The following is a 20,214-nucleotide window of genomic DNA, read 5'->3' as shown; positions in this document are numbered from 1 at the left end:
ATTTAACGGCCCTCCCGCCCGGTCCGGGCGCCGCTTCCCGCTCGCTCGCACGGCTGCTGGTTTGGACCACACGCCCGGGGGGAGATCCAGACCCTCGTGCCTGAAGGGCCGCACCCTGGTGGTGGTGCCGGGCCGAGTCCGCTCCAGCTTCTCGCTTATAGTTGGCTTGAGCTTGGGCACGTCCCAAGGCACGCAGGGACCCCCTGAGCCGTAGCCGCTGTGAGCAGCCCCCGTCTCCCAGGGTGATCAGCGTCATCGCCTCGGCCAGAAGAGCCGTTCCTTTCTCATCGCCTTCTCTGCAGACACGGGGAGCTCAAGTATGGCGTCCCAGAGCCATCAGTTTAGGGTCGGTGGAGGACTGGCGGAGCCCCTGGCTGGAGTGCCCCCCTCCTGGAAATCAGGCCTCTAGGTGGTCGGAGCCGCGTCTCTGGGCTGGGAGTAACACTCTCCCAGGTGGGTGGACCAGCTTGGCCTCTGTCTCTTGTTGCACAGAACGGTGCTCCCCTCTTGGAGGACAAGGTCTGTGGGATGCACAGAACTTTTCCTTTTAATTTTGTAATTGTTATGGCGTAGACGCTTGAAGCCAATACCACGTGAAGCCAGTAGTCTTGATTAAAGAATCACAGAGTTAAGTATGTGTTCTCTTCCTTCTCAAAAGACTGTAGTCCTGTTCTCTCCACGAAGCAGAGCTGTGTGGGACACCTTGATCCCAGTGTGGCCCCCACAGCTGACGCTGGCTCATCACAGCAGGCATCACTTCAAGGCTGGAGCCTGGCGCCTCGTCAAGCGCTCAGCCTGATGTCTGTGAGCCTGCATTTCTGGCTGTTGCTTCTCGTGGTGACCCCAGAGGACCCCGAGCCATGTGCAGCCCACTGTTACACCTTCACCATGAAGTGGGAGCTGAAGGCAGAGACATGTCCACCATCACATCTTGGGAAAGTCAGTCGCCCACTTTGAACCTCACTTTCTTCTTTTATAAAATGTCCCAGAACCTGCGGATACGTTATGGTGTGGGGAGGGGAGACTCCGGGTGCGGCTGAGCTTAAGGTCTCTAATAAACTGATCTGAAAAGAGGGAGAGTGACCTGGAGCATCCGGGTGGGTCTTTTTAGGTGGAAGAGGGAGGCAGGAGTCAGCATCACCCTGGTCCCAGGACCAGTGAGTCTGCATCCTGACGGGGCACACGGAGCTGGCGGACGTGGTTAACCGGACAGACCTTGAGGTGGGAGACCACGCTGGGTTAGCTGGGGGGCCCCACCTAACCATGCAGGTCCTTACCAGCAGAGAAGTCCCCCCACCTGAGTCAGAGTGCAGGGACAGGGAAGACGGGGGGACTGGAAGCTGAGGACTTGGAAGATGGAGGAAGAGGCAGAGCCACAGTCTAGAAGCCGGAACCGCCCTCCACCAACAGCACTGGGTGTGAAGCAGTCATGATGGTCCTGTGAGGCGGTCTCAGCCTGTCCAGGCCACCGTGACAACATCCCGTCTTCATTTCTCACAGCTCCGGAGGCTGCAGGTCTGGGATTAAATTCGCGGTGGATTCCGTGTCTGGTAAGGACCCATCTCCTGGTTCACAGATAGCATCTTCTCCTGGGTCCTCACCTAGAGGGTGGGGCAGGAGCTCGCTGGGGTCCCTTTACAAGGACACTAATCCCATCCTGGGGCTCCGCCCTCATGGCCTCTTGACCTCATCACCTCCCAGAGGCCCCATCTCCCAGTACTATCCCGTGGGGGCGTAGGTTTAACACGTGAATTTCAGGGGGGCACAAACATTCAGACTACAGCAAACACTAAGTACATTCGTTAGTGGAATGAGTGACCCGTCATGGTTTGGGGATGACTCTGTCTCTTCAGGGACTACGGAGTTCCATGACATGGAACAGCTGACAGGGTGTGAGCCTGGCAGAGCCCGTCAGGAGCTGTGACCTCCTGACGCTGGTGCAGCTGGAGAGGCAGCAGGCAGACACGTGGACAACTCTTAGGGGGAAAAGCTCTTCAACCCGAGGATGGTGCAGCCGTCCCCAAGGGCAGGGAAGGCGTCCAGCGGTGGGTCCAGGGGATGGTGAGGGCGGCCGTATCCACAGCAGCATCTGCTGAGCACCCTGAGCACTCAGCCCCACGCCGGCTCCTTGTCGGGGGTGCAGCCCATTCAAGCCCCGGACCAGCCGGCAGGGCGCTGCGCCCGGGAAACCTCAGTCGTTAACTGGGCACCTGTGACTCCCATCTGAGGCGGTCAGCCCTAACCACAGACTCAGAGGAGCGAAGGCATCACTTACATCACCAGGTCCTATGTGAATCCAGGATCAACACGGTAACTGGAATGAAGTAAAAGGAGGGAGAAAGCTGAGTGTTTTCCACTTTAAGCCATTTTTAGCAGAATCTGTAAAGATGCATTTCAGTCTCCGAGCCGTGGTGAGAGGAGAGAAGGAGAGGCTGTCGCCATAGAGACGGGCTGCCAGCTCACTCAGACCGCACTTGAGGTCCCTGATCGTTCGGCTGTCATTAGCTCTGGCCACTGCCTCTTTGCAGCCTGGGATATGTAACTCATTTACCTCGCGGCCACTCACTCTGTGAGGACCCACCACGCTGAGCGATCTCCGCGCTGCCATAAATTAGCCCACAGGGTGCCTGCCTCTTTCCCTCTGCCACCCCTCCATCACCCCCGCTCATAGACACACACACAGACACACACGCACTGACTCTGTTCCTTCCCCATGTTCAGCCCATGGTGATTGTGAACCCAGAAAAGCACATGCTGACCTTGAGGACAACCATGTACCATTTCTAAGCTGTGTTTGCTCTGCAGTCAATTTCGCTTGGTTTTGTTTTGTTATGTTATGTTTATTAAGTTAACATTGGTCTATAACATTATGTAAGTTTCATGAGTACAACATTCTGTTTCTACTCCTGTGCACACTCCGGTGTGCTCACCACCAAAAACGTAGTTTCACTGTCACCGTCCAGTCCATCCCCTTCACCCCCTCCCCCTCCCCCGATGCCTCTCCGTCTGGTAAACACCACTCTGTTCTCTGTATCTGTGTGTTTGTTTTTGTTTGGTTTGCTTTGTTCATTTATTTTGGGTTATTTTTGGCTTATTGATGAGTTTTTTTATATTCCACGTATGAGTGAAATCATATGATATTTGTCTTTCTCCATCTGGCTTATTTCACTTAACATAACACCCTCGAGGTCCATCCCTGTTTTCACAAATGGCAAGATTCCCCTTTTTATGCCTGAGTAGCATTCCATTGTGGATAGATAGATGGATAGATATTTCATATCTTCTTTGCCCATTCATCCTTTGATGGGCACTTAGGTCACCCCCATATCTTATAAATAATCCCAGAATAAACATGGGGGTGCATGAATCTTTTCAAATTACTATTTTCACTTTCATCAGATACATGCCCAGGAGTGGAACTGCTGGATCATTTGGTCATTCTGTTTTTAGTTTTTTGAGGCGCCTCCTGTTTTCCATAACGGCTGCACCAATTTACGTTCCCACCAGCAGTGCACGAGGCTTCCCTTCGCCCCACATCCTCATCAACACTTGCTATTTCTTGTCTTTTTGATAATAGCCATTCTGACAGGTGTCACAGTGATTTTTCTTAGTATGTTTTCCAGTTTTCATCATCACCACACGTTTGTTGGTTGCTGGCTATCTGGGCTACTGAAGCTATCCAGACAAAGCATAGTTACATGAGTGATGAAGGATTCGTGGAGGATGCACCACATGCTAAGTGAAGCTAAGATGTACCAGGTGCTCAGGGATCAGCACAAACCAAGGATTCCAGTGGGGTTTTGAGGAACGAGATGATGCCGTGGGTTCCTTCTGTTGTCATTTTGACAGAGCCTAGCCTCAAAGTGAGCGTTTGCTGCAGGCAGGCCCAGAGGAAGGGGCAGTAACGTGTGACGCCTACACAGCTCTTGCCTCAAACCTCCACCGGAGTACTTTCTTTGGAGGTGATGGGCTGTAGCTAAATTACCTTGGGAATTATTTTAAACAGAGCTTCCTGGAGCCCATGTTCCCAGAGAGACTTCAGGGAAAACAGACACTCCGAGGTTCTGGCACAGCGGGGGTGGGACGCCCCCACTAACAGATGCAAAGGAGGCACTGGATTGGAGCTCTTCCTGAAGACAGCTTTCTGTTGGTCTTTGTGCTTATTGCAAAAATAAATCAGGAAATAAATAAACACAGGAAAAGATAAAGGCTGCCTGTGTTTCCACCAACTGGAGAAAACCACTCTCAATGTTCATACCTTACAGACATTTTCTATAGTAATCCTCATGGATAAGACATACTTGTTCCCACACAGACAAAAAATACTGCCTACAGTCCACACATTAACATGCCGTGTGCTGCTTCACTGAGCAACTGTGACCTCAGTGGACCCCAGAAGGGCCTCCTTTCAAAGACACTATCTTTTTCATTTATTCATTAAACAGACCATGAGCACCTCTCATGTGCAGGGATGCAGGGGGACTCAACAGACGAAGCCCCCAGCCCACGTGGAGCTTCCATTCCAGCAGGAGGGAAGAAAAATGGAGCACAATATAAGCGTCAAAAACCGGCAAATAACACGGTATGTTTACAGAAAACAGAAAAGTGGAGCCTGATGAAAGAATCAGGACTGAAGGGCGGAGGCAGGTGCAGTTAATAGGGTGGTGGGAGCCCCACGGAGGACGCGAGTCTTGAGCAGACTTGAAGAAGTGGGAGGCGACCTGTGCAAAGACGGCAGAGTCCCAGAGCCCCACGGGAAGGGAGCACCTGACCTGCTGGCCGGCGTGGCCCCTGATGGAGGATGAGGGACGGGGGCTGGGGGTGAGGCCAAAGGGAGGGGGTGTGGGGCCGACCACGCAGTGATTTAACCCAAGCTTTACTCCGAGCGAAGCAGGAATCCTAGGTTGTAAAGATGGCTCCAACTACACCACTCTGTGCTCAGGTTCCGAGAGAGAATGAAGCCCTAACGCCCTAAAACACCCATTGAACAAACATCTCTTCTTTGCATGAGACATGCTGCCCGTCAAGGACCATGTTCAAAATCGTTGGGAAAAAAAATTTCATCGAATAATTTCCTGTGGTATGTAGTTTGGATGAAGAATGCCAGGCGGGGCACTTGCCCCCACCCCCACCCCACATGGGGACAAGGAGAAACAGTAAGAAGAAGAAGAGAGAAATGGGCAAGGACGAGATGATAAGGACCCAGCGTGGAAGTAAGCTAAAGAGGAGAGAGGAAATGTGGAGGTGCTGAAGGACACCAAGAGGTGAAGGAAGGAAAGATGCCACAGATGCGGCGGTTGGAGGAAGGGTTGCTGATGTGAGCACCAGCTTGGCAGCCCCTGGTGGCAGAGCCTGGTGTCTGGACGTCTTGGGGACAGTGAAGGAGTGACGGCTGATGTACAAAGAAGACAAGACCGTGGGGTCTCCAGGAACCAAGGGACCGACAGCTCTGAAGACTTCCTTCACGTATGCTGAAGCCACGGGAGCTCAACCAGCAGTGGCCGTGGAAGCGTTGCCCTGAGCCAGCGCCAACATTACTGCTACATGAGGAATGACAAAACCGCAGGGAGGTGACTTTCGAAGCTGGAAGTACTAGGAAGGGCGAGGGAGAGAGGTCTTCAAGAGTCAGCTGAGGAACAAGAGGACAATGGTGCTTCCTCCAGCCCCATGAAAGATGAAGGACCATCGCTGCAGAAGCTTCTGAAAACAGAGCATCCTCCGTAGAGCCAGGCGTCCAGCAGGGCAGGACGGAAGCACAGCGGGGACAGAAGCCGACCGCTCGCTGAGCGGTTTGGCCCCGGTCCCAGGGCTGACCAACTGCTTGTCCACACAACATGAACTGATTTTCTCCATCAGAGATCTTCCCAAAGCAAAACCACAACCCAACAGTCACTGTCACGTAAACAGTTGACACCTACTAGCTTTAACCCAGAGGACGCCTGTCACAAAACAGACTGCACGTGAATGAGGCATGAGGAAAACCCAGGACTCACGCACACAGGTGCGAAGAGAGACCGCGCACTTGAACACCTGGGTGATTTTCCACCCACCGTCTCTCCTGTGCTCAGAAGTGATTTTCACGTCCTCTCTGCACAGAAGGCAGTCCTCAGCAAAATCTAAACTAATGTTTCAGAATCACTGTCCTAGTGTCTTAGCCTTGAACGTGAATTTCACTTCACGCGTGTGTACCTTTCGGACTATTTTCCAAAACTCAGCTGCTGGAATCCTCTGTTAATTCCAATGCTCTCTGGCTTCATTTAAATTAATTTCTGACACTATATTTGCTTATTTATTTCTCCCAGCGTTATCTTTTTCTTGCTACTTACAGAAAAAAAAAACTGAGTTGATTTGTATATAGTCTTATAATTCATAAATCTTCTTTTTAGTTTTGTAATAAAAAGATTTCGAAATGTGAGCTTTCTCCGAGCACAGCTTTCACTGACTAGCCCATGCTTAGAACATAGTGTTATTGTGCTCAGTTCCCATCGCACACATGATTGTGACCGCCGTCTTCTCACGGAATCAAGACATGGATTTTTTTTTTTAATTATCCAAAAGAATTCTTTTTTGGTGTTGTTGTTAATTGCTAGTTTTATTACGGCTAAGGAATGTTTCCTGCATCCAATTCTGACTTTAGGGTATTTACTCGTGTTTTCTTTGACTCCAATTTTTGTTTATGTTCCAAAAGTACTTTGAGAGAAAGCAAATTCTCTTTATACTGTACCAAGTTTTGAATTGAGTCTAATAGTTATTTTAGCTAGTCTTGCACTCTTAGTTCACAAGGTTTATTTTTTATATCTGTCAGGAAAAGAGAACTTCCATTATGCTCACAGTTTAAATTTTTTAACAGCTCTTGTTGATACCATGATCTTTATTAAATAAATATTCATAAATGCTCTGTCTTCACTGGAGATGATCACTTTTTCTGCCTTGAATTCTACTTTTTCCAATTTATTTTAACAATACATTATTTTACTTACACGTGCTTGGTATATATTTGCTGGTTCTTTTATTTTTACTATTTCTATGTCCCATTTTCTTAGAACTCTTTGTAAATAATACATCATGTTTCTTACTCCATATGAGAGATGTTGTCTTTTACTATCATGGTATCAGCAGGTGTCCAACATTCAGCAAACGCTCACCGGGCATCTGCTGCTGTCAGGATCCTGGGACCCCTGTGCTCTGCCTCTTCCCAGCAAGCAGCAGCAGCAGGCAGTTTCTGGGGCACTCCACCTCTTCCTTCTCGGGGTGCTGTTCTTCCTGGAAACCTGGCCACAAAGCCCCCACTTTGCTCAGTCAAGCCCAGGGCGCCTTCCAGTCATTCCAGCTTCGAGGGTCTGTGACAATTTTCCAAAACCTCCAGTGTAGCCTGGCCTAACTGACCCCGGGCCGAGTCTCATCCATCTTCTAGCTGAGACCTCATCGGCATGAGATGAAGTGAGGTGGGAAGCCCCATAAAAAGACAGGCAGGACCCCCAGGCAGGGCCACTACTCTCCTGCCAGCGCCATCCGGGTCCCTGGCCCAGAGGCTCTAGCTCACTTTTTGCCTCTGAAACGGCTTACTTACCCCTAAAATTCTATTGGTTCCCTGAGCTCACTCCTGATTGGTTATTTCTCTCACTCCTGATTGGTCCATTTCTACAAAGCTTGTTCCTGGTTGGTCAACTTCTGTTGTACTTTATTTGCATATGATGTTGCACAGTGTAAACTGGCAGCCTATAAAGTCCTGTGTAGACCTGCAGACGGGGTCCAGAGCTTGGAGTGTTATCTCTGCTGGGCCCGCTGGCGTAATAAACCTGAGTTCTCCAGCTCTCCGAGTGCTGCTTGGTGTCTCGCCGGGATCCAGGTTGCTGGCACAACTGAGCTGAAACACGTTGTTCCGCGAGAGGACAGAACCATTGTCAGCTGGAAAATCACCGAGGTTGCAGGAAGGCTAAGTGTGAGACCAAAACCCTCTGCGGTAGAATCTTCCAGACTTCTCCTGCTCACGTGCATCGGCACCCGGAGCCCCTCCTTCTCTGGGCTTGTTTGTCTGAAATCCTCACGAGGCTCGTTGGATCCTGCGGCCAGCTTTCCTGGTTGTGTCTGGCCACAGACAGTGACCGGAGCCTAAGCCAGGAGCCGGGCAGCATCCAGACGTGTGGAGTCCAGCACCTCCCAGCCCGGCTCCTGGTCCCTGCAGCTCTGAGCCTGGGAGTGGAAGGTTCTAGAACTCCCCTGGGGATTTCCGTCTGCTAAATGCCTCTGTGCACCTTCTCATAGCTTCTGTCACGATCTGATCTCATTCGAGTCGTATTCTCCAGACACATCTGCAGTGTCTGAATTTTTTGATAACACCCTTCTCTATTTTCCAGTGACATAGATATTTTTCATAATTTTATATTTGGGGGTCATTTTCTGAGAAAGAGCAAAAAAGCAGAAAACTGGGGCTCAAATTGTCATCTTAGAAGAATCTCTTATGGGCCTGACACTTTTCTTTCTCTACGAGTCCCAGGAAGTTTGGGACAATTAAATGCCCGTCCTCTTGCTGGAGAACAAATACTAGTCTCGCTGGAGGCCCCGGGTGCATGTACACAGGTGAGCTTGTTTCAGCCTTCCTGAAATACAGCCAGAAAAAAGCACTGCGCTGCCCTGGGGCTTTCTTCATTTACTGGAATCCCCCTCCCTGGGGTATGTGGCCGCTGCCTGTGTAATTACCTGTCAGACAGTTTCTTTTCTGTGTTTAGGCCTTAGTGACTGAATTCCCGCCCCGCCCCAGCACTTCCAGTGGATTTTCCTGTCTTCTGCTGCTTCCCATCTTCCGGCCTGACCTCAGCCTTGCAGGGGAACAGCACGGGGCTCTGGCTTTTCAGTGGAAGGGCTGTTTCCAGACAGAAGCTGGGGAGATGCTATCGGAAGTGCTGAGTGAACTCGAGGAAGTCCAAGGAAGAAGGTAACAAAACTCCCATTCAGGACCGGGTCCAGAAACGGCACAAGCCAGGCAGGGGCAGAGCTGGAGGGGCGGGCTGGAAGCCAAGCCGCGTTGCACTGGAGAACCAGAAGCTGGGCAGGACGGGCAGACTGGGGTCCTAAGACCACGGCCCTGGGCTATGACCCTCTGCAAAGCCACATTCCGCTGCTCCCTGACGGTGCTCCCCATGGACACCCCCCCTTGCCAAGTCCGGGTGTCACCCACCGTCACTTGTTCAGACAGCAGCCTGCCAGTCCCCGGACTCGTCCACACCTCCACGCATGCAAGAGAGAGGGAAGGTGTCGGTGTGCGACGGCATCCTCCATGCCCTATTACGTTCACTTTTGCATTTTTTAGCAATCCCTCTTGGAAATACAATGTATTGATCAGGAAAGTAGTTTCTGTCCACAGAGAGAAATGGAGCTACACGTCTGGCTCTTGTTTGTTTCTGTTTCTTAATGTTTTGTACTTTTGCATTATTCATGCACCCAGAGGCTCCACATGACGGCCACATTTTTATAAATCCCCCAAATAAATAAGTAATGGCCTACTTAGAAGGTGCCTCTGGTTTACCTAGGACTGTGGCTGCCGACGTCTGGTGAGTCACAGGAAGCAATGCCAGTCAAAGGACAGGCGATGGCTGTGACCAGCGTGCTTCCAACGCTGGAAGTAAAAATCACAGATGCCCCCGAATGTGCCAGTCAGATGTGAGTGTCGCCAGGCACTTTCCTGATACAGTTTCCACCTTTGCTTTATTCAGAAATCTGGCTCGTAAATTCTGGACAGCACACAGATAATCAGATGGCAAATGACCTTAAGAAGTCTCCTTCATTAAGAAAAAATAAAGACATTTTTGTTAAAAAGCACTTTTTAAAAAAATCTATTTGTCCTGTGACCCATGTGGCTAATCGTCACTCCGAGGAGGGTGATTCGGCAGGGGCTGATTCATTCCAGCAGACTGAGATGGAAAAGGGGATAATTTTCCTTGCTCTGCTTGTCTGGAGTTCCTGTGATTGAAGAAAGGAACGAAGGACGTGAATTTTCCATTGGTGCAAATCTGGCATTTATTTAAATCTTGGAGAAATTCTCCAAGTCTCCGCTAAGCCAGACTCACCCAACGGTGGCCCACCAGCTTCTACCAAACTGTCACCCCCCACGGTGGCATCTCCCCCTCGAGAGACACGGACTGGAGCTCTGATGCCGTCACATCACGTGACTTGCAATGCAGTAAAACCCATTTAAAAGGAGCTACAGCACGTGAAGCTCTTCCCCTCGCCTCAGCCTCTCTTTGTCCACTAATTGCAAGGACAAACGTCCACCACAGCCCACCGGGCAGGAGAAGGCTGCGGATTCCGTAGAACTGCCTTCACTGGATGACAGTGGGACGGCTCCGGGCTTCTGGATTCTCCCTTCCCCGCCTCCTGGACGCTTGACTTTATAAAGCACGTTTTATGCACACGTCCCTCACTCTCTCCTTTGTGGTGGAACACATTCAACTTTCCCTTAGTTTCACTTTGGCTTAAGATCAATATTTCGACTGCATTCATATCTTTGATATATAGCATTTCACTGGGAGACGCGAAGAAGCCATATATTATTTTGCTCTTAAGAAAAATGGGAATCTGATCTGGAGATTACCTGCTAAGCGGTTGTGAGGATTTATTTGAATTCCCCTAAGAACCTGTTAGTGTATAATTTGCTGCACAGGATTTATGACCCTCCCTGGAGATTTCATTCACCACACAGGAACATTTCCCTGACACGTCGGAGATGCGCCGCCGTGCCCGGGGCCTTCGTGTGTTCACGACAGGGCGGCGTGGTGCTTCTGGGGAAGATTCGGCTGCTCGGATGGCTTAGCGTGGGGACAGGACGGCACGTGCCCTGCCGTCCAGTCCATTCTCATCAAGTTCACCCTATTTTAAATCCAACCTAAGTCGGCCCTAGTAAACTTTGCCCTCCGAACCTCTACCAGCGGCATACGTTACAACGACAGGGTCTCTGGGCTGTACTGACCTGATGAAGCCTCTGGACTCTAAGAAAGCATGAATGTGCTTCTGGCCATTTTCTCAGTCCTTCTTAGGGTTTGTCTCAAAACTGAGGAAGGATGCGTGTGGGACCCTGGGGGTGGGAGGGCGTGCCCCTTCCTGCTGCCTTTGCTGTTTCTCAGCCGGGTCTTTAGGCTGTGTGATGCCCGGGAGGGCAACATGGGAACCCGATGCCCAGTCCCCGAAAACTGCTGCAGGAACAGAGGGGAGTGCTGCTCCTCAGAAGCTCAGGGAGAGCCAAGCGGGCTGAGACGTCTGACCGAGAGACCAGCCTTCACCCGAGGCTCGTGCCCGCGGCCGGTGCCTAATTCATCACGGAGATGGGAGCAGAGCAGAGCACGCCTCCCCGTGGCCTCTCAGCAGGAGCTGCCCCCCGCACCCCCCAACCCTGCCTCGGGACGCCCGGCTTCCGGCAGAGCACCACGGGGGGCACCTACAGACAGCAGACGGAGATTCCTCCCAGTACCGGAGGCTGGGAGTCTGAGAGCAAGGCCCCAGCAGAGTCAGTGTCTGGTCGGGGCATTGGGTCACTGATTAGAGTGACTTGATGTCAGTCAGGAGACAGCTGTCCATGTTGGGACAGGCCCTGACCCCTGGGGAGACCTCGACTTCACCGCCTTTAGGCTGGGCGCCCCTCCACGGCGCTCCACACGCTGCAGACTGCACTCCAGACAAGGCAGGAGATGAGGGAGCTGCGCAGCCGGGGAGGACTGTTCAGAGCATCAGACCCACACAGTCCAGGAAGGCCCAGAGTGATGGGGCGACGTCCACTCTCAAGGTGGGGTCACCGAGCTGCATGTGGGGCTGCAGCCCTGCACTGTGACCCCAGCTCTGGGCCCCCGCGCCTCCCGTGTGCCCCCTGTACGTGAGCTCAGCAGTCAGGCTGGAATCTTGAGAAACCCGGGTGCATCCTCACAAGAGAGCACAGGCCCGCGCGGCGTGGCTCGTGCCGCCGTGGCCGCGAGCGGGTCCGTGCACCAGCCCACAAGGTCTGTCCCTGACTGTCCATCAGAGAGACTGATTGTGGCTCCTCTCCACCTCATTTCCAAGTGACTTCTTTTTCCCTGTGATTCATAAATCCTGGCTTCCATGTGAGGCTTCTTTCAGATACTTTATCAAGTGCCTTTTGAAAACCTCTGCAGAAAATAGAACCTGTGTCCTGGACTCCCTCCCCTCAGCTATTTCTCCAGTAATGGAATCAATTTTTTAAAAAGGGAGACACGCAACGGGGCAGGATGGCTCTTGGATATACTGTGCGTCCCCCGTGAGGACCCCAAAGTGTTTCATGCAGGCTCCGCGTAATTCACCCTCGTCACGCCCTCTCTGTGACAGGGAAAGATAAATTCTAGATTCTTCCTGCCGTGAAAACCTCCACTTCCTGGCAACCCTTTAATAGGCACTCTCAAAAATGATCCCACATTCCAAATTGGCAGGGAGCATCTGCTGTCTTCACATAATGACATGCAGCGGGGCCTCAGGGAAGCAGTTCAGGGCGCAGGCCCCGCCTCAGCGCCAACGTCCGACCTCTCCCGCTGCCCCGACCCATGCAGTGAGGGGCTTTCTTTTTCTAAGATTGTATTTTTTTGGAGCAGTTTTGGGTTCACAGCAAAACTGAAGGGACAGGACAGAGATCTCCCATATACTCCCTGCCCCTGGCATACGCACCGCCTCCCCCACCAGCAGTGTCCCCACCTGGTGGCACGTTTGCTACAGGTGGTGAACCTACGTCGTCACCTCCCGGAGCCCACAGCTGCCACTGGGTTTCCTTCTTGCTGCTGTACATTCCGCAGGCTGGACCCACGTATCACATGCGCCCACCACTATGGCATCACATAGACTCATTCGCCCTAAAAACCCTCTGGGCTCCACCTGTTCACCCCTCCCGCCCGCTCGACCCCTGGCAACCACTCATCTTTTTTTGTTTCCACAGTGTTGCCTTTTCCAGCGCGCTGCAGAGTAGGAATCACAGTCTGTCACCCTGTCAAATTGGCTTCTTTCACTTAGCCATATGCGTTTAAGTTTCCTCCAACTCGTTTCATGGCTTGATAGTGGATTTCTTTTTAGCTCAGAATAATACTCCATTGTCTGCAGGTGCTAGACTTTGTTTATCCACAACCTCCTGAAGGACATCTTGGTGGCCTCCGAGTTTCGGCAACCGTGAAAAAAGCTGCTGCAAACACCCCCGCGCGGGTCTGCTGTGGGTCTAAGTTTTCAGCTCCTTTGGATGGATACCGAGGAGCACGGTTGCTGGCCTGTATGGTGAGAGTATGTTTAGTTTTGAAAGGAACTGGGAGACTGCAACCTGTCTTCCCCGGTGGCAGCAGCCTCTGCGTTCCCACCAGCAGTGACGTGAGCGCCTGCTGCTCCGCGTCCTCACCAGCGTTTGGTGACATCGGTGTCTGGATTTGGGCCTTTCCAATAGGTGTGCAGTGGCGTCCCCGTGTTGTAGTTTTCATTTCCCTGATGACGTAGGACGTGGAGCTCCTTTCAGGTGCTTGTCTGCCGTCTGCATGTCTTCTGTTCACAGACCGTGACCTGGAGACCACAGCCCGCACCTTCCCTGCTGTCCCTCCCGTGCGCACCTGCCTCCATCACATCTCTGCTAGGAATCCAAAAGGCCGACCTGCCCAGGGCTGTGAGCCACTGCCGCTGGCTAGTTTCAAGGCACCGAGTCCTCTTGGTTCACAGAACCCCGGCAGCGCAGGGCTGCGTGGCACTGCTCTCTGACCACTTGCTCGTGGAGCTGTGTTACCTCTTACAGGAACGGACTCCCCCCAGCGCCCAGCGGAGCGCGGGAAGCTGACCCGGTGCCCTGGCTGCCAGCCGCGTCTGAGCAGCAGAAAGTCCCCGTACTCCTTGGTCGGGTGGCCCCTCCAGCCCATCTCTCCTTTTCCCCACCGTTTTGAAGCTGAATCCAAGCCCTGCCATGACCTGCGTCCACACACAGAGGGGCACACGGGCTGGACCCTACAGAAAACCTTCTCCATAGCTGTTCCTGCCTGGAGTCAGTCCAGCGGCGGAGAGAACTTTGCCTGTCCGTCCCCAAAGGAAAAGCCAAGTTCAGATTGAATTCATTTATGTGATCTCACACTTTATGAAGAAGGACAAATACCTGAATTCACCTCTTGGTAAAGAAACTTGAGAAGATTTTTTTTTCACAGTGTTCCTCAAGGACAGCTTCGACTTTAGCTTTTGTCTGATGAGAACTGAGGACAATAATAGCACAGTGATTCGGAGCCAATTTTCTTTAAGTACCTCTCCCATAAGGTACGGAGCCCTTTTGAGATCTGGAAGCTCCGGGACTCTGTCCTCGGAAAAAAAGCTGTATAAATTGAGGAATTCTTACAATGAGGTTTGATCTAATACCTCCCCAATCGCGACCTCTCAGTGGCCTGTGGTCCTGGCAGACGGGCCGGGCTCCATCGGATTCCCTGTGACAATGGCGATGCCGCTGCTCCGGGCCGTCTGCGTTTCCTTTATCAAACCCTTTTGCCGGAGCTTTATAATTCAGCTGTGAGAATCAGTGTGAGCTGGAGCTCAAGCTGCAAGCTGAGGGGACCTTTTGAAAAAGTCACTTAAACTGCATGTTCAGGCACTGGGAGATTTAGCAGGTGGGAAGCTGGCAATGAGAGAAAGTAACACTTCATCCCTTGTCTCAATTTTCTGCTTAATCCTGGGGTCTGGGAGGAAAAGTCGATATTTTTCCAAAGCATTTCCCACTCTGTGAAAAGGTTTTCTGCTAAACCTTCAACTGTCTCCTTGGAGGAAAACTGGTTATTTAGAACAGGTAATGTGTGCGTCTGGAAATAAATGGACTCCTCCAGAGTGCTGGTCACACGTTGAGCTCAGTGAAGTCGGCCTGAGCCTGCGAGCAGAACCACCCCAGTGGCGCCCGAGGGTGGCCGGGGCTCACCTCCATGGGGACTCCCCAGGCCCTCTGGGCTCCATCCTGACCTCAGAATGACTGTCTCTGGAGCGGAATCTCACCGTCACCCACCGCCCCGAAGATCTGCCAGCCCACCCCAGTCTCACCCACCCTGAGGTCGGGCTGTCACTGTCACTGCATCCATGAGGCCAAAGAAAACCTGGAATTTGAGTAAATGTGCTGGGTCTGAATCAAAGACACGGAATATGCAAACATCCTTAGGACACAAAGTATTTACCCGTCTGGTAGCCGCTCGCCTCTGCTCGACTCCTGCAGGAAGCAGTCTCCGCGTGAACAATGCCTAACGTACTTCCAGTAACCGCACCCCGCTGTGGCCGGCAGGAGGAAAAATCACGGGAGCTCGTCTTCTGCAGTCTTAGCCGTCTTCTCCCCGTGGGGGGAAGGAGGAAGGGTGGCGGGCCCTCTGGGGTCCCTTTATAAGGGCAGTAATCCTGTCATGGGGCTCCACCCTCGTGACTGCATCACCTCCCGGAGGCCCTGACTCCTGACACCATCACCTTGGGGGTTAAAATTCAGCATATAGACTTTAGGGGACACAGACATTCAGTCCACAGCAGAGAGTAAGAAAGGGAAACGCGGCTCCAGGATTGCAATGGGGGAGGCAGTGGGCCCAGTGTCAATGGTACGACGCCAGGAAGCATTTAAACTGAAATGTGAACGCGTGATTTCACTGGAAATGAAACCAGCGGATAGATCAGCAGTAAGGGAAAAAGTACTTTCCTTTGTAGTATTTCCTTTACTTGCTTTTTTCCCCCCAAAATATCTACTCAACAGTATCAAAAAGGGAAGCCTGTGGCAATGTGACGTGGCGTCCGACCGAGGAGCCAGTGTAAATCCGGTGGTCATTCTGGTGCCGGGAAAGGTCGGCCGGACAGCAAGTAACAGGCAGACCCCTGGAAAAGAACGCACTGTCGGATCCCGGTCACCTGGTCTGCAGCCCCGGCAACCGTCCTGGGGACAGAGCAGCCGGGGTGGACCGTCGTCTGTGCGACACAGGCCCCCAGCAGCCTAGCTCCGTGAGTCTCTGTCCACCTGAGATCTTACTCTGAAAGCTCTCCTTCTTGCCCTTTGAAGTCCAGGTCTCTGATTCACCCCTGGCTTCAGCCCAAGTCACCCACCCACCCCTAAGTGCCAGCAGGGACCGCCGCGCGCCCCCGAGCCCTATGCTGCAGCCCCACGCCCCGGCCCCGCAGACGAGCTGGCGGCGGGAGCCGAGCGCATCCCCGGCCGGATCCTGCGTGTTTGGCACGTTCGCCTCACAAGACGTGCCGTCGGCTTCTCCCCGGTACGGAGCCTAAGGGGGGATACCGATCGGCCGAGGAACGGTTTATCTGTCCTGCGCAGACGGACAGCGGCTTTGTCAGCCTCCCCGGGAAGGTTTAATCAGATGTCTTTGAATATGGGAGAGGGAATCCAGCCCGCTTAATAAACATGTCTTGCTTAAAACTCTTTGTAATAGCTCAAGATTTGTTTCCTTTCTTCTCTTCTTTTCTTTTTTTAATGCCTTTGAAAGCTGCCATTTGAAGCTCCTGATTCTGAACTTTCCCTGCTCCGCGGGCGCCCGCAGATGAGAAGAGACGCTCGCTATTGTGCGCCCACTCTTCTCTTTGGCGTGAGAGATAAGCCTGTGTGGAAAGCTGCCACGCCGTCCTGAAATTTAAGAAGACATGCAACCCAGAAGCGTACGGCGCCAGGCTTTTAGGAATGCTCTTATATTATTTATACGAAGAGACAAAGATACAAAAAAAATTCCCCTCAGATGGAAGAAAATAGGGCACATCAACACCATGAACAAACTAATCAGCCACCGTGAGAGCATGAAGGCCAAGCAGACGGGCAGCTCTTCCAAGGGATGAAACTCCGGGCACTGGATGTGTTGAGACCCAGAAAATAATCATTTCTGTGCTCTTTGCTTTTGTCCTTTTTCAAAGACTAGAAGCCCACGTCCTCTAGAAAAGGTTCCCAGTTTAAGCATGCTGGACTGCTGATACCTCCCCAGCCCACAAAAGTAACGCACGGTGTCCTTCCAAGCCTCATGCCGCCCCGTCACTCACGCTCACATCCGAAGAGACGCACGCCCACCCAGGACAGTCCGTGGCGTGCGGTCCTCGCATTCCAGCCCGGGGGGTGTGGAGGTCACCGCACAAGGACTTCTTGTGCAGACAGTTGCCGTCATGTCGAAAGTGTGGGTGAGCGGTCAAGCCAACGTGGAGGGAACTGAGCTATTCCACTGAGCCCCTGCGAGCTGGTCCCATTGGCTTCACTCCCCAGCACCCGGCCCTGTCTGCAAACTGAGGGCCACCCCCCAGGCCTGGACAGATGTAAACGGAGCCCTGGATGTGAACTCTAGGAAGGCGGCTGGTGCTCACGTTGCAGCATTCCGAGCAGGGATCACGCGTGTTGGTGAGATTTTTGCCCTTAACATCCTTCCATGGGCCGAAAGGTTCCCCACGAGTCTAATATCTGGCCTGAAAGGATTTCTAAACAAACTGCCTCAAATGGTCTGAATAACTTCCTTTGCCACTGTCATTTCTTCTTTGATTTACAAAGCGTCCTGACACGTCTTCGCGTCAATTCACAAATCACCCTCTAGAACAACACTCCCTGGGAAACGGGCAATTTATGAGGTGTCCTCCTGGGCCACAATGCCTCCCGCTGACAACCTGAAACTAACCAGCCCCCATCCGTCCTGATGGCTCCGTACTTCGTGCCCGTGTGAGTCTCTGCTTTGTGAAGCCGGAGCCGGAGATCACCCAGTGTGCAGGGGCGAGCTGGAGCAAGAACTCGAGGTGTGTACTCGCTCATTTAAAACGGGGATGCTCCCTCAGGACGCAGCAGGGGCTCCTGGGGAGGCGAGGATGTGTTGGCTGGAGCAGCACCCAGCCCCCTGCAACGCGCCCGCCCGCCCGCCTCTCCCACGCCGGCCCTGAAAGCAACACCGTTTCCCGGCCGCCTCACACCCAGAGGTGTGGTGGGCCATGACACGCTCTGAGGAGACACGTGAGGTCCCACAGGGTGTCTTGATCCCATGTGTCGACTTGACTCGGCCGAGGGATGCCCAGGCAGCTGGTAAAGTTACTTCTGCGTGTGTCTGCGCAGGCGTCTGGGGAACAGACGAGTGTCTGAGTCAGCGGACAGAGTAAAGGAGGTCGCCTGCACCAACACTGCAGGTAACCGGCCAACCTGCTGAGGGCCTGGGAGCAACACGGAGGCGGAGGAAGGACCAACGCCCACTGAGCTGGACGGCCACCTTCCCCTGCCCTCGGACATCGGGGCTCCTGGTTCTGAGGCCGTAGGACTGAATCACACCCCTGCTCTCCTGGGTCCAGGAGCCAATTCCCCTAACCGTCTCCTCTGGTACCTAAATCTATCCATCTGCCTCCAGTGGTCCATTCCCTAGATACGGGATTCTAGGAAATGTTTCTTTTCTGAGAAGCCAGTTTGGGGTGCTGTCACTCCCCCTTCTGCCTCAAGCTTGGACGGGCAGCCCGGAGCACCTGGCCGGCACAGCGAGTCCGGACAGGCAGAGGGGGAGGTCTTCCCTTGGGGGAGCACGCCCGGCACCAGGCCTGCCTTGCCGTCCTCCACACCTCGTGAGGCCTGCGCTGTTGAAGCTTTTGTAGGTGTTGTGCTGCCTCCAGCCACACGCATCCCTCATGGAAACATCACACGCCGTCATCCGGGATACACGAGCCACCGCGGCGCAGCCCCCGTTCTCATTTTCCTGATGCCGTTTCGCCATGGCCATTATTTTATTTGCTCAGATTGACTAGAAAGGCTTTTGTACCAATGGACACCTGCCCCCTTGCTCTTTAGTTGCAAACCATGAGGTCTGGTCATGGGGCAGTTTGATGTCTGGTTGTTAATGATTTTTGGAAACAAGGACAAAATGAGGAAGAGCCTGATTTGGGGTCGTCGCCCTGACCACAGAGGGAGCCGACCACTGACATTAGGGTGCTTTTCCCCCCTCCGCCTGCAAGCACAGAGCAGTGCAGAGGACAGGTGGCCTGCAGACACAGGACAGAGAGGGCCCATCGGGCTCGCAGGGACACGATGCAGGAGGAGCCAGGGTGGGGCGTGGACGGGAAGAGGGGGAGGGAGAAAAGCAGGCTGAGGAGGAGAACACCCCACCGCCAATGTGCGCAGCGCTGGCGAGGACGGAGGGTGCGGCAGAGAGACGGAGACCTGTCATCCTGGTTCAAGCATCCTTTGTCTGCGGGAGCTGCCCTCTGGCTGCCCGGCTGGGGCAGGCCCTCTCCTCTCCTGGAGACCCATTCATTCCCTCAGTTGCTCGCCCTCGGCCTCCCCAGCTAGACCCCAAGCTCCGGCATGCATCTGAGCTGCTGAAACAGGCAGTGGGGGCAATAAAGCACTTGTGGACCTGCTGAGCCCTGTACACAGGGATTCTTTCTTCCCCAGGTGCCCGGTCCACTCAAAACGGGTGATTCACACACGTCTTTTTCTACTAATGGAAAAAAGGACTCCTTTTTGAAGGAAAATTAGGATACATCTGTTTGCATCTCAGGCAATCTTAGTCAACGGCACAGTGAGCTCCCTGGTGCCCTTGAGAGAGGCTTCCGGGGCACAGCCAGACCATTGCTCACCCTTTGTTTTTGCTGTTTGATTAACCTTCCGTTTTTAAATTAGCAAATACAAAGACATCATTCCTTAAATTCTTACATGTATGTTATTTTATTTTATATACAATGTAATGAGTTTAGCACTTAGAATTGCTCAGAGGCTTTCAGAATTCAATTTATTAAATGCTCTTAAATATTTCAAACTGTGTTTATGAATTTAATTTCTTATGGTTTCCCTTACATTCACTCCGATGGTGTCGATTATAAACAAAAACTTCCCACGTATTTAACAACTCGAGTAAATGTAATAAACTGAATTTATAAATACAGTGATTCCCACGTTCCCACAGACATTTCTGCTCTGTGTACAAGTGTTACTAAATTATCTCATGCCTTTCAATTTAAAATAACAAGTCTAAATTTAACTAAGCAATTACACATTTTAATTTGGAATCATGAGTCTAATCTCTTAGATACTCTTGTGTCAAATTCTCTTAAATATTACAATTACTTAAAATACCAAATATAAACAGCTTGTTCCTAACAGCCAAAAAGTGTTGACAGTCTGGGTGTGACTTACTTTATGTTCTTAGTCTGCACTTTCTAAGCTTTTCCAGGATTAAAGACCTGTGCCCTTTAATAAAGAAATTGCACCAGCCCAGGCAGTCCACTCAGGGAGAAGAGACAGGA

Source organism: Vicugna pacos, chromosome 35 (assembly GCF_048564905.1).
Source record: "Vicugna pacos chromosome 35, VicPac4, whole genome shotgun sequence".
Taxonomy (NCBI): domain Eukaryota; kingdom Metazoa; phylum Chordata; class Mammalia; order Artiodactyla; family Camelidae; genus Vicugna; species Vicugna pacos.
Note: the sequence above shows the minus strand (reverse complement) of the source record.